This window comes from Mixophyes fleayi, chromosome 1, assembly GCF_038048845.1.
Source record: "Mixophyes fleayi isolate aMixFle1 chromosome 1, aMixFle1.hap1, whole genome shotgun sequence".
In the NCBI taxonomy this organism is placed as follows: Eukaryota; Metazoa; Chordata; class Amphibia; order Anura; family Limnodynastidae; genus Mixophyes; species Mixophyes fleayi.
Genome location: NC_134402.1, coordinates 51403981 through 51417309, shown reverse-complemented (window position 1 = coordinate 51417309; position 13329 = coordinate 51403981).

Here is a 13329-nt window from a genome sequence, read left to right as displayed (position 1 = left end):
GGCTGCTCTGATTGTGTTTTAAACACAATCAGAGCAGCCGGGCAGCACACTGTCTCTGACTGTTACGGCTGGATGGACCTGCACATAGTGTGCAGCCGTCGGCAGCCTAAGATTTTAGAAAGGGGCGGGGCCTAAATCGCCCCCCCCCCTAAATCGCCCCGGGTACAGTACTTTTCTAGAACCGCCCCTGTGCTGAATACACTCTTTAATAATTCTGACCTATGCATTATGATGGAAATGTTAATCATACAGAATTTCCCCAAAAATGTTCAGCCATTTACAGCAATTTAATGAACAAGTGTCGCTGAGAAATCAGCCTAACAATCTATTAGGAACTAGTGACATAACTGAGGCAGGTATGTTTTGGACTGAGCCAATAGTCCTGAAAATCCAGACCTTGGGGGAGATTTACTAAGCAGTGATTTTGTGTGTGGTTTGAAAACCACCAAACATCGCATGCGGTTTTGAGAGACAAACCACCATATATACTAACCTGCAGTTTGGTGGCTGAAAACTCAAAACGTATGAAATGTTTTACAGTTTGCACAGCCCCACCCTATCGGCAATTTAGAGCAATTCAACCAGAAAAAAGGCTCATTTTTTAGACAAAGCAAAACAGATTTAAGGTATCCTGCCTGTCAGAACAGAAAAAAAGAATAAGGTAAATATTAAGGAGTCAAAATTTACTTATTATTTATGTGGGACAATAAAAGTGTATTTATTAATCAGCCAATAATAATGAATTATTTTAACAAGTAGCCAATATAAATTGATTATTTTACAGGGCAATATAACTTTATTAATTTATAACAGAGGCAATATAAATGTATTAATTTATAGTGGAGCAATATAAATGTATTATTGTATTAAGGGGGCAATACTATTTGATTTATAATGGGGCAATAGGATTTTTTATGATGGAGGCAACACTTATTATATCAAGATGGGAGATACCAATTACTGAGCACCAGGGCCGTAACTAGGGCTGTGCGAGTTTTTGAATATTTTGGTTAAAAATAGAGGCCAGAGGGGGTGGCAGTTCTCCTTCTCCCCCCAAGCGCTAAAATGTTAAGTTATTGCTCTGTAGTGCACACTTGTAGAACTACAAGTGCCAGCATGCACTTCCGCCCATGTGATGTTTATACTTTTGCATAATACACAGTGGAGATTTTTCAGCCTTTTTGTAAAGTACAAGCACTTCTAGTTGTCGAATTCGGACCTTGACAGCAAAAGATAGGTGGGCACACCCGTTTTGTATTCACTTCAGTGCAAAATAAAGGTGTTATTCTTTGTAACTGTTTTCAGTAATTGTCGTTAGTGCTGTTACCCAAGGAGGTGTATAAATTCACAGGCAAGTCATTATTCTCTGAGTATTTTTTTACACCACACTGACTGACAAAAAACACAATTGTTTTCTGTACTTGTCGTTAGCACTGTTACCTAACCATAGAAATTCACATGCAAGTCATTATGGTATCAACCTGTGTATTTGTTTAAACACACTCATTTTGCAAAACACATTTTTTTTGTTTCCTGTCATTAGCGATATTACCTATATAGGTGTACAAATACAAATATGCATTGTGATAGCAAACCACAGTTTGTGTTACAACACGCTGACTGGGACAAAACACAATTTGTGCTCTGCTAATCACTAGTCAATCTGCCCCTCTACCCCACAAATTAAAGCTATTTTTCTGATAAAGAGTGCATAAATAATATATTATTTATGCTTAATTTTATAATATATAACAGAGATTCAGTCACAGTTGAATTAGCACACTAGCTTTGCACAAAATCAGCCATTCTGCCCCCCACCTGTGACTGTGGGTGGTAACTAAATACTTAAACAGGTTTTCAGCATTTTGTCTGTAATTAGCAAATGAAAGACTTGCCAGGTTCTAGACTCCGCCCACAAGAGGTGTTTACACTAGACAAAGAAATTAGCTTTGTTACTCCATGCTGGATTTCGGACTGATAGGTAATGTAGCTCCTAGGTGAACAGGCCTACTTAGGCCCTGACTAGTATGGAGTGTGCATGGCATGAAAGGTGAGTGTGAGCATGTTATAATGTGTTGTTGAATGGAGGACATGAGAATGAATGATTATTTGTTGTAAGTGATATGAAAGTTTAAGTGAGAATGAAAGTTTGGATTGATATGGACAGTTATATGGACAGAGTTACATAAATGCATGCCTGGTTGGGATAAATGAAAGCATTTGTGTTTATACATAGTTAATGCTGTGCTGTGACTTGTGGAGTGCTGTACTATACATAGTCTGGATCCTGGTTGGGATAAATGAAAGCATTTGTGTTTGAATTTGGATCGATTTGTTAGGCTTTGGTAATGGAGACGTTTGTGATATGTGTAAAATATCATGTGTTAAAATTGGCCAATGGACATTTACTGCTGAATATAGAGCTATTTGTGGTGGATTGGCTAAATACTGCTTGTAATGAGTAATGGGTTTGTACTGAGTTCACATTGTTTAGTAACTGTAATTGTTTAGTAGGCCTTGTGGGCCTACAAGCATGGCAAGTCAGCCATTTTGGATGGTGACTACATTGCATAGAAAGTGATGGATTAGGAAGTGATCAGATTGTGGTTAAGTGATCAGATTGTTAGATATGCATAGAAAGTGCAGGTTATGTTGGTTTATGCATAGAAAGTGTAGTAGTTTGAACTGGTTGAAACCATGTGCTTGAAAATGGCCACTAGACTTTAAGTGAGGTATGTTTGTGGTCTGTATGGATTCTTCCCCTTCCCCGTCACTACACAATACACACACACACACACACACACACACCTTTAAACAATAGTTAGTCAAAATACACACAATTACATATATATCTATATTACAGGCAATAAGTATGATATATATTGCAGTAAAGCTATATTGTGTGTACAATATTGTTACGCTGTTTATTGTTCTATAATATAATACAACACACTTTGAACAAATCCTATATCTTGTCGTGATTATTCTTGAAACTTGATATAAAGAAATATAAAAATGATATTTCATGGGTTAATTCAGAAATACCTTTTGCGAGGAGTTAACGGTATTAAATGGTCATACATATATTTGCCAGTATATTAAGGAGATTGTAACCCAAAAAGGAGAAAAGGAAAATATACTTTTACATTTTCATTATGATATCTAGTTTTCTTGTATTCAGGGCCGATGCTACCAGCAGGTGAATCTAAGGCACTAAGGTGTAGGGGGACGGCTAATACACAGAATGAGTGACATAATATCAAGTATTAAGTGTCTGTATTCTCACTGCAGATCCCCCACACTAGCCACTGTCATGAAGGGGCAACAGACAGTAGCTTCTTACTCAACACTACGGGGCGGAAGAGCTTTGTGTTAGGGTAGCACACAGAGGGTTACCTAGGCTAGAATAAAGTTGCCCAGCATTTGTGTGCTATATGTACAAGCAGACAGTAGTTTTTCTGCATTAAATTGAATATGCATCACTTGAATCGGGATGCAGTTGACGGCTAGACATTCATTTGGTCGACATGAAGAAAGTTGACAGCATTATTAGGTCTACATGTCAAATTGCAACAGTATTATCAGGTTGACAATTGAATCACACCCAACAGCTAGACATTCATCTGGTTGACATTCAGAAAGTTGACAACATATCATTAGGTCTATGGGGTAGATGTGATCTGGGATTACTCTGTTCTGATTGGTGACTTTCAGTGGGAGCGGCTCTAGTATAGAGATATCTAGGCTCTATAACGTATCCGCCTTACCCCATCTTGCCACCTAGCGCAAGTAGGTGTCCTTTTGGAAGCCTCCCCCTCCAACCAACGGTCACCACAGGGTAAGCCACCCACTCATAGAGTGGTGCACTACTTATGGGACTGCTGTTATCTATCTTATAACACAATTGGTTTAAACACTAAAACCATCTTCCTCTCTTCATTATTATTGTACAATGAAACATTTGTCGATCATTAACTATCCAACTTGGATTACTGCTAAAATGACTGTTTCTGACAAGACACCTTTTTTGGAATCTGTGTTCATTTGAACTGTCGACCTAATAATACTGTTGATGTTATTACTGCTAGTTATCTACTGGCAAAGCATGCTGGGACTTGTAGTTTCACAACACCTGGAGAGCCGCAGGTTGCCTACCCCTGGCCAAGGGCCACAGTCTCTCGCTGAAGAGAGTCCAGCCACTTGCACTGTTTTACTGTTTCTTAGTATGATTTAACATGTTCCGCAATCTGCTACACTATGCAAATGATTGTTAGATCAATATTTAATTTTTGCATTGCTAATACATCACTCCTCCATTATCTGTGAGAGTGATGGTTACTTGGGGTACTACTTTAGTCATTATTTAAGTTACAAATTTCCTTTTCTTTTCCCCTTCCTCCCTTACTCTCCCTCCTCAGCTTGGTTCAGATCTAGCAGGTTTTTAGATATTCTAAATTGGATCTCCACATCCCATACTGTACATATCACCACAAACTGATTACATTTGAGTACCATATGATGTTTAGTATTCTTGCATACATTATTTCATGTCATTTCTTTCATTAAATGGTAGGGATTAAATTTTCCCAACAAAAGATGACTAGCCCTAAAGACATTTAATCATCTGAAGGCAAATGTAGTTGGTCTCCAGAAATCAGAAATGCTTTTTGGGGCAAAGAACCCCCCCTAAGTTTTCTGATGCTTTATAGCCAATGACGCCACCCAAAATTATGGGGGTGCCATCCTTTTTCATAAGGAGGCCCCATTTAAAGACTCTAAGATAGTCGTGGACAAAGAAGATCGCTATCTGATTCTATTTGGGAAACTGGGCTGACAAATTTATAGTATAGTTACATGATAATATCCAAATTCAGAATAAATTGGTTAGCTTCCAAAACTGTTTGAGCTAATTGAGTTCTATAAAAAAGGCTCTGTTATAATTATGGGTGACTTTGATGTATCCCCCGATATTATTCTAGATTAGACTTCCGCTCCCTAATCCAAACAAAAACAAAATGCTGTGACTAATATGGTGAAAATGTTTCAGTGCTGTGTTTTCAATTTGGTCTATATTATGTGTGAAGGTGTCTCAACTATACCACACAGAAAAATAAATTTTGATTTGGCCTTTGGGGTCATATTTTAAAAGCTATACTGGCTTTATATTCTAGCCCATCAACCAAGATCTATAGAGCTAGGTTCTTTTCAAAAACTTTCTAATAACTAACAGAACTAAACAGGGGTGTCTCATGTCTCCCTCAGTATTTGCCTTAGTCACTGAGCTATAAGGAAGGTCTCCACAGATATCAATGGCCCCATAGTGCATGACACTATTTATAAAAATGTGTCTGTTCGCCAATCACATCTTGCTGGCCAATACTAAACCTATTTCCCCACTTGTGGCCTTACATGATTTTTTTAGATGAATTTAGTATCATATAATAAGCCGAACACTTATTATAATACCTTGGTCACGCTAAAAAATATATATATAAATATGCCTTGCAGTTCTGATACATCAAATACTTGCAAATCCATAAACCTTTACTTCTTTCTGAAGTTTTTGAGTTAAACTTCATTCCCCTAACCCAAGATTTTAAAACCTCTCTGCCCCCCCCCCCCCCCCCCCCCTGGAAATGGTTTGGCAGGACATTTTTTAAAATGAAAATCCTACACAAAAATCTATATCTCTTCTGTACCAGTTCTTTTCAAGTTCTTTCATAAGTTGCAAACTTTCATAGCCAGAAACAAAACAACCAAGAAACTCAGGGACCCTGCTACAGAAGTCTAAAGCCTTTGTTGGCATATCTTTCCATAGAGATGTAGCACAGAACCTGTATCCTGGATTCCATTCTTCACTGGATTTGTAAGTTAAAAATGGATCCTATTGTAATAGATGGGTACAAGTTAAGCCAAATATTATAGTCTTCAAACATCAGACCAAATTTAGCCACTCTCTATCCTGTTACCCAATGCGCTATAAAAATGTACATTTCAATGCCCACCTTAGACCTGGGACTCCCTTGAAGCAGTACCCTAAAATTAGTAAATCTTTGCTCCTGTTTGAACACACAAGTGGTTCAATCTCACATACTGAACTTATTAAACAGGCCCTATTCTCAAGCAGGAGGTTGTTCAGACTATCAATGTTCAAATCATAATAAAGGCTTCTTGAAGCTGCACCTCCACTGGTATGGAGACACACTCAGACTACAACGCATCTTTACAGCATTCTCTCCTCTATGCAGGAGACTTGTAGGGTGAAGGCCAAATCTCCATCATGTCTTTAGACTTGGTCCAAAGTTCAACTACACTGGCACAGTGTTCTCTTTTCTAGATTTGTAGGTTCTTCTTACCCCATAGACTCTACTTTTCACCTCCTACAGAACTTCCAACACACTGGCTTAACAGCACAAATTATACAGCAGGACACATATTGATGGCAACTAGAACACTTCTGGCCCAGGCTTTGTGCTAAATCCTTTCCCTGGTGAAAAATGATAATAAAGTTAACATATTTAAATCCATGAAAACTATTTTCTCCTCCATCCCCCCAGGTTTACGTGGTGGAAGGAATGGGAAAATGATGTTCCAAATCATTCATAATTGACTCATCTTATTCCATATTGTTATATTGGCTTTGAATCTCCTCTTTATATCATCAGATTAGGTATGCATATATTTTATTATTATTAATTATTATTATTGTTATTATTATTATCGTAGATTTGTAAGGATCCACAGCGCCGTACAGTAGGGAAAACAAGACATACATAAAACAGGGACATACAAGGTAGACAAAATAAATGCAGACATGAAAACAAAGGGTATAGAGAGATTACATTCTAAGTGAAAGAGGGCACAGCTGAAACAAGAGGAGTAAATGTGCCTCAGAGAGGAGATTGGGATAGCTGTGAGGGTGCATTAATGTGAATAGTGTTATCGAGAATAAGGTCACCTCTAAAAAGTGATGGGTTTTCAAAGAGCATCTAAAGATTTGAAGGCTGTGGGAAAGTCTGATTGAGCGTGGTAGGGAATTCCATAAATGGGGTGCAGTATGGGAGAAGTCTTGTAGGTGAGAGTGAGAGGTGGTTACCAAAGATGAGACAAGGCGCAGGTCAGAGGTAGATCTAAGTGGGTGAGAGGGAGAGTATTTTGATATGAGATTTGAGATGTATGCAGGGGTAGTGTTGTTGAGGACTTAGTAGGTAAGGGCGAGTAATTTGAATTTGATTCTGAAGGACACAACGAGCCAGTGTAGGGATTTGCAAAGTGCTGCAGCAGATGTGGAGCAGTGAGATAGAAAGATCAGTCTTGCAGCAGCATTTAGGATAAATTGAATTGTGGATATATGGGTGTCAGGAATGCCAGATAGCAGGAGGTTGCAAAAGTCAAGACGGGAGATGATGAGAGAATGGATAAGAGTTTTGGGAGCATGATGAGTAAGAAATTATTATATTATAGCAATGTTTTTAAGTGAAGTCGACAGGACTGGGAAAGAGTCTGGATGTGAGGAATAAAGCAGAGGGCAGAGTCAAGTGTGACACCAAGGCAGCGGGCTTGGGAGACTGAGGAAATTGTGGTGTTTTTGACAGTGAGTGAGATTTGCGGGCAGGTGGGACTCTGGCAGATATGTGGACATAGCAGAAAGACAGTTGGTTACACGATAGTACAGAAGGAGAGAGGTCAGGAAAAGAGATATAGATTTGGGTGTCATCAGCGTAGAGGTGGTATTGCAGGCCCAATGAGCAAATTAGTGCCCCAAGAGAAGAGGTGTGCAATGAAAAAAAAAGTAAAGGGCCAAGAACAGAGCTTTGTGGGACCCCAACAGATAGTGGGAGTGGAGGGGAGGATGTGCCAGAGGTAGAGACACTAAATGAGTGGTTCGATAGGTAGGAAGTGAACCAGGAAAGAACTGATTCACGAAGGCCAATGGAGTGAAGGGTGTGTAGGAGAAGGGGGTGATCAATAGTATCAAAAGCAGCAGAGAGGTCCAGGAGAATGAGTATGGAGAAATTAAAAAGAAACAGTGCTGAAAAAACACCTCCCTAGCTCCTATTCACATTGAGAGGGAGAGGGAGAGAGGGAGAGGTAGAATAGGAGAGAGGGAGAATAGGAGAGAGGGAGAATAGGAGAGAGGGAGAATAGGAGAGAGGGAGAATAGGAGAGAGGGAGAATAGGAGAGAGGGAGAATAGGAGAGAGGGAGAATAGGAGAGAGGGAGAATAGGAGAGAGGGAGGTGAGGAGGGAGAGGGAGAGATGGAGAGGGAGAGAGGGCGGTGAGGCGGGAGAGGTAGAGAGGGAGAGAGACAGGAAGGGTGAAGGAGAGAGGGAGAGAGAGAGAGAGAGAGAGAGAGAGAGGGGGGGTGAGAGGGAGGGGAGAGAGGAGGGGGGAGAGGGAGAGGTAGGGAAACTGAGAGAGCGATAGGGAGAGGGAGATGGGGAGAGGGAGGAAGAGATAGAGAAGACTTTTTGATGGTGGAACCTAGTTGGAAAGGTAAATAATGCATTTCTAATGAATAGATTGATATATCCATCTCTCACTTTTGTGATCACATTGGCAAATCAGGCACAAATTTTACAAACTGTAGTTATGAATGGAAAAAAAATCTAAATTTTTTGTAATTTAAATTAGCTGCTATTCCAAATAATAATTCTAATAATGTATAACCATAGTAATAGCACCCTGCTATGAGACCCTTCATTGAGCAAATCATTTTACAATTAAAGAAACATCATGACGTATTCCATTATTCTAAAAAGAAAAGCAAAATAAAAGTCAAAGTATGGTCTTTATAGTGTGAGGTCTTTAACTTGATGGGAGCACAAAGCTTTAGGAGCATATACTGGCGTAGCAGTCATTTTCCAGGTCTCATTATAAGTGTATCTAATGGAATGATGAAATAACATGCAGATCTCTGTGTGCATAGATGTAGTGCACTGTACTTCCGCAATTATACACAGAAACAAAGACATACAGAAAATTAGATGATCCTAAGACGATGCAAAACTTTCAATGCTGCAACTGTCACCCAAGAGGTTAAAACATAATAAATTCAGATGCTTAATTAAGTGAAAAAGCAATCTACGCCATTACTAGCAAACATATGGCTAAAAGACCTTTGCTAGATTCAGTTGTCAATCTACTTGGTTTATAAAAGGACACAAATAACAGCTTGGATTATTTTTCCACCAGATGAGGCTTGTGCAGTTTGAAGCAAATCTTTCACTGGCCATTTGGTAGAAATGAAATCTTTTCTCAGCAATTGAACTGCTGTACCTCTGCTTCTCTATTAACAACTGTTCAGTCCTTCGTACACACCGCAAAGCTCACTGCTAATGAAAATAATCCAATATCTTTTAAATTACAAGCCATCTGAATAAATTAGATCTAAACGTTAGGCTTATCTTACCATTGAAGAGTGTTTCAGAGCATTATACTTGATCATTTTTACTGCATTAACACAGACTGGAAATACGTGTCTAGTGCCCATAGATAGAAAGTAGCAAATGCTGAAGCCAAAGGGACTTTATTTATGAAGCAGAAAAAAATGTATCCTGCAGTATATATTTATTTTGCACAAAAGCATCTATTTATCCACACTGCATATACACAGGTACATACCCACCTTCCGTTTTATGGATCTGCAACTGGAACATTACTCTACTTATACTATTGTGGAGGTTGTGAGTACAGCTAGACATGTGTAATAGAGGAAAAACGTAACTTCGGACCTCATTTAGAGTCATGAGCAAATCCAGCTAAAGGTCGCCAAATTTGTACTAGGATAAACCATATTGCAATGCAAATGCAATTCTTGTGTATGCAAGAAAAATACTGCCTGCTTTAACATAGTAGCATGATGCCTATAGCATGATTAAGTTGTATAAATTTCTTGGGGAGATTATCCATATAGGCTCATTATGAGGCCTATATATGTCATTGACACATTTTATCTGGTTATTTCCAGTGGTTTAATATGAATACAATGGTGTTCCCAAACCTAGGTTATGGAAAGTATTGCTTTGATCTATTATGCTCCCCATAAGGATTATACACTGAATTTGAAGTGACCCAAATATGGTCCTTTCTCTCCAAAGGAATTTTATCCAAGCTTTCATGGTCCTTGCAACTTTTAACTTGGCAATAGAAAGGTTTAATTGATCTTCTATGACAACAGGACATTTCAGAGAAAGCAATCAATATAAGGTCACAAAAAACAGTTCCCTGAAGTACGTTGGTTTCATTCATCAAAGTACATTAACCCTTTGTTTGCATACATACAGTGGTTTGCCGGAATTCATTTTGACCAAAATACATTCAGATTTAAGGGTAGATCATAACAGTAGTAAAATGTCATTTTCCTAATTATTTTGATTAAGCTATAATCATGACAAATGTCATTAATATTAGAGATGCTCACTGACCCCCGTGAACTGGCTTTGGTTTTGGCTCTGGATCTGGATTAGAGTTGTGTGTATGCTAAAATCACATAATTGTGCTCTTTTTTTGTTCCTACATTATTATTAACCTCAATAACACTAATTTCAAGTCATTTGCTATCAATTTTGACCACCTCACAGGTCACAGTATTATTTTCATACACTTTCAGACAAATACTGCAGCGACCTGGCTGGATGGTAAGTGACAGAGCAATGACACAAACACACGGCAGTTCCTAGCACATCTAGGACACAGTGGCACACAGCAGTGGCAGGAAAGAAAAAAGGGCGTCCGCCCTCCCTCCCACCCCTTGCTATGTTGGATCTGAAATAGGAATTCAAAACTTGCAAGATCTGACGACATCACAATGACGTTTTGCCTCGTTTTCGATTCCAAGGGCGTGCAACAGTACCGAGCCGGCTCGGCTCGATACTCTGATGCCCTAATTTCGGGTATGTTTGGTTCTCGAGGAACCGAGCCTGAGAATCTATAATTAATATCCTTCATCTACCACTTTAAGACTGTGAGAAATTGAGATTTTGTATCTTCAGGGGAACACACTGGAAGATGTATGGATGCGATACAAGACAAAGGTTGTCCCACCGGAATACACAGAGGTATTTCACACTGTAGGCAAAATGCTGAGGGTACAGCTGAGTACACAAAATGTGTTTTTGTTTGGCAACATGCAACCCAGTACACAGAGTTTGTAGGCATTGCATGGGCAGTGCGCAGCATGCACTGGGATACATGGATGTGCTGGCACTGTTTGAGCAGTATGTAGCAATAAGATACAATGAGGTGTTGGCATTGGTTGAACAGTACGTAGCGCGTAATGACATACATGGCTGTGTTGTCACTTTTTGAACACCGCGTAGCGATCAATATGGTAAATTGATGTGTTGGCGCTGTTTGAACAGCGTGTAGCAGTCAATAAGGTACATAGATGTGTTCGTACTGTTTGAACGTTCGAAAGTGGTCTATAGTGTAAGCCGTAAGTTATTCAGCCACTCAGCCCATGCAACAATCAGACCAGTTCCTTCCAATTTAATCATCAGTCCCTTTCTAGAGTGATCATGTTGCTCATCACTTGATCCAAGAACCACAATCTGGGTATCTTTAGTACTATACGGCCATTTGGGTAGGAGCGACTTCCTGCTCTAATCTGAATCATGATGAAAAATACCAGTTCTGAAATTAGGTGCAAAAAATGAGTACTGTGTTAAAATAAAAAACAGGAATCAAATTCTTTTTCATTTTGGACCCGCCCCCAAACGCCGTGGACCCGCCCCCAAACGCAGTGATTCCCGGTGAATCACAGCGTTTTGGACCTAATTGATCACTAGGAAGTGGGCAGATCCAGGAGATTGCCACACTCTCCCAGGAGTCCGTGAGACTTGCGCAAAATGCGGGAGTCTCCCGGACATTCTGGGAGAGTTGGCAAGTATGTTATTAACCCTTCTAGACAAAGCCTGAGACCTGTTTGGTCGTAGATGACGCTGCTTTTATGGGCAGATTTTGATGTAGCATAATTACATGTCAGTAAAAAAAATATTTTCTATGGTTGAAATGCAGGTGGCTCAGCGGAGCCTCAAACCCGTGGACTGAATCAGCTCAGGAGTTAAGGGTTGCAGGGTTGCACTGTACATGCAGGCACCTGTACCTAATAAGTATTCAAATAGGATCCTTATTGCCATACTTGCCCACTTTTAATACCCCCACGCCTCCTTCAAATGACCCCGGACACGTGCAGTGAGTGTGCCGACACAATTTGCGTCATCACCATTCTGCCCACCCAGTGCAACATGGTCATTTGCATCATTACACAGTAAGGGGCGTGGTCATGATGACGCAGTTTGCATTGATTTTGCCATCAAAGACCCACCCATTTAAGAAGAGAGAGGTGCAGTAGGGAGTCTGGGGCAGAACTCCCCAAAATGTGTAAGTCTCTTGGAAATTCCAGGAGAGTAGGTAAGTATGCTTGTTGCCCGTCTTTCTAATGACATAAATCTAGTCGTACTGGGTCCTATAAAATAAGTCATGTGCTGTTTATAGGAAGGAGCTGCTGAAGGAGACCGTTGTCAGGCCCTTGTGAGAAAGACATTTATTACCAGTATAGATAGCAAACAAGCATGTTTTTTTAGCATCCTTTTTGAAGAGAGGTCATTGGAGAAAGGGGAGGCAGCTGCATGAAATCCATCTATCAGCTCATGACACCTGTGACACGTATGACCCATTTCAGTCAGGTTTGAAGAAAAGCCATATCACGGAATCAGACCAAGTTCATACGTGCTCAGTGACTCTCTGATGGCAATAGCAGAGATGATTGTTCCGTCTTAATATTCCTTGACCTCTATGCAGCATTTCCTGCCATGTACTGCAGTAGCATCTTAATAAAAATGAATTTTCTGTACAGACTTAAAAAAAAAGTAAAGGCACACAGATAAGTGTAACTCGCAGAGTTGAAGAATAATGACAGGTAATGGCAAATTAAGTGTTTTCATTTCAAAATTACATCTTTCTTCATTCTCAAGAATAAACTCTCCAGCCATGTAGGATTTAGTATACTTGCAGAAAATCTCTGCCATTTAGACTGGCAAACACAAAGTGATGTTATTGCTCTGAAATCTTGTATGTGGATGTCAGGGATCCTTGCCACATGTAGGTGTACTAATTATACAAGATAGCAAAACAGGTGCCTTTCTCTCTATTTTATGAGAACAATCGCCGTTTTAGTGTTATTTAGCAGATTTTAAATAGCCCTTGTACAGCGAGCTGTGCCAGAACTTCAAATCATGTAATCAAACACTGCCCTCTACAGCTCAACTGTGGAATCAGCTGTCATTTTGGCTCAATTAATTCACAGGCTACAAACAACTGATGTA